Source organism: Triticum urartu, chromosome 1A, assembly GCF_056163025.1.
Source record: "Triticum urartu cultivar PI428250 chromosome 1A, HENAU_Tu73, whole genome shotgun sequence".
Taxonomy (NCBI): Eukaryota; Viridiplantae; Streptophyta; class Magnoliopsida; order Poales; family Poaceae; genus Triticum; species Triticum urartu.
Window position 1 is genome coordinate 349,909,809 of NC_141873.1, and position 2,341 is coordinate 349,912,149.

A 2,341-nucleotide genomic window follows, 5' to 3' on the forward strand; every position below is an offset into this window, starting at 1 on the left:
CATCACCGTCATCACGCCGTAGTGCTGAAAAAACTCTCCCGTGAAGCTCTGCTGGATCGGAGTTCGTGGAACGTCATCGAGCTGAACGTGTGCTGAACTCGGAGGTGACGTGCGTTTGATACTTGGATCGGTCAGATCGTGAAGACGTACGCCTACATCAACCGCTTTGTGCTAACGCTTCCGCTTTCGGTCTACGAGGGTACATGGACACACTCTCCCCTCTCATTGCTATGCATCACCATGATCCTGTGTGTGCGTAGAATTTTTTTGAAATTACTACGTTCCCCAACAATGGCATCCGAGCCAGGTTTATGCGTAGATGTTATATGCACGAGTAGAACACAAGAGAGTTGTGGGAGATACAAGTCATACTGCTTACCAGTATGTCATACTTTGGTTCGGCGGTATTGTTGGATGAAGCAGCCCGGACCGATATTACGCGTACGCTTACGCAAGACTGGTTCTACCGACGTGTTTTGCACGTAGGTGGCTGGCGGGTGTCAGTTTCTCCATCTTTAGTTGAACCGAGTGTGGCTACGCCCGATCCTTGAGAAGGTTAAAACAACACTAACTTGACGAACTATCGTTGTGGTTTTTAATGCGTAGGTAAGAAATGGTTCTTGCTCAGCCCGTAGCAGCCACGTAAAACTTGCAGCAACAAAGTAGAGGACGTCTAACTTGTTTTTGCAGGGCATGTTGTGATGTGATATGGTCAAGACGTGATGAGATATAAATTGTTGTATGAGATGAGCATGTTTTGTTAAAGTTATCGGCAACTGGCAGAAGCCTTATGGTTGTCTCTTTATTGCATAACATGCAAGTGCCATGTAATTGCTTTACTTTATCGCTATGCGATAGCAATAATTGCAAAAGCAATACTTGGCGAGACGACCATGTGATGACACATTGATAGAGATCAAGATGATGGAGATCACGGTGTCATGCCGGTGACGATAGAAATCATGACGGTACTTTGGAGATGGAGATCAAAGGCGCAAGATGATCATGGCCATATCATGTCACATATTTTTGATTGCATGTGATGTTTATCTTTTATACATCTTATTTTGCTTAGTTTGGTGGTAGCTTTATAAGATGATCTATCACTAAATTTCAAGGTAAAAGTGTTCTCCCTGAGTATGCACCATTGCCAAAGTTTGTCGTGCCGAGACACCACGTGGTGATCGGGTGTGATAACCTCAACGTTCATCTACAATGGGTGTAAGACAGTTTTGCACACGTAGAAATACTCGGGTTAAACTTGATGAACCTAGCATATGCAGATATGGCCTCGGAACACTGGAGACCGAAAGGTCGAGCATGAATCATATAGTAGATATGATCAACATAATGATGTTCACCATTGAAAACTACTCCATCTCACGTGATGATCGGACATGGTTTAGTTGATTTGGATCACGTGTTGATGGTTGAGAAGACCACTAGTTTCAAGAAAAGGGCAAAGGAAGAAGGGGAACTTCAAAAAGTGTGTTGATGGTTGACAAGACCACTAGTTTCAAGAAAAGGGCAAAGGAAGAAGGGGAACTTCAAAAAGAACGGCAAGCAAGTTGCTGCTCAAGTGAAGAAGCCCAAGTCTAGACCTAAGCCTAAGACTAAGTGCTTCTACTGCAAAGGGACTGGTCACTGGAAGCAGAACTGCCCTAAGTATTTGGCGGATAAGAAGGATGGCAAAGTGAACAAAGGTATATTTGATATACATGTTATTGATGTGTACTTTACTAGTGTTTATAGCAACCCCTCAGTATTTGATACTAGTTCAGTTGCTGAGATTAGTAACTCAAAACGGGAGTTGCAGAATAAACAAAGACTAGTTAAGGGTGAAGTGACGATGTGTGTTGGAAGTGGTTCCAAGATTGATATGATCATCATCGCACACTCCCTATACTTTCGGGATTAGTGTTGAACCTAAATAAATGTTATTTGGTGTTTGCGTTAAGCATGAATATGATTTGATCATGTTTATTCCAATACGGTTATTCATTTAAAGTCAGAGAATAATTGTTGTTCTGTCTGCATGAATAAAACCTTCAATGGTCATACACCCAAGGTGAATGGTTTATTGAATCTCGATCGTAGTGATACACATATTCATAATATTGAAGCCAAAAGATGCCAAGTTAATAATGATAGTGCAACTTATTTTTGGCACTGTCATTTAGGTCATATTGGTGTAAAACGCATGAAGAAAATCCATGCTGATGGGCTTTTGGAATCACTTGATTATGAATCGGTTGATGTGTGCGAACCATGCCTCATGGGCAAGATGACTAAGACTCCGTTCTCCGAAACAATGGAGCAAGCAACAGACTTGTTGGAAATA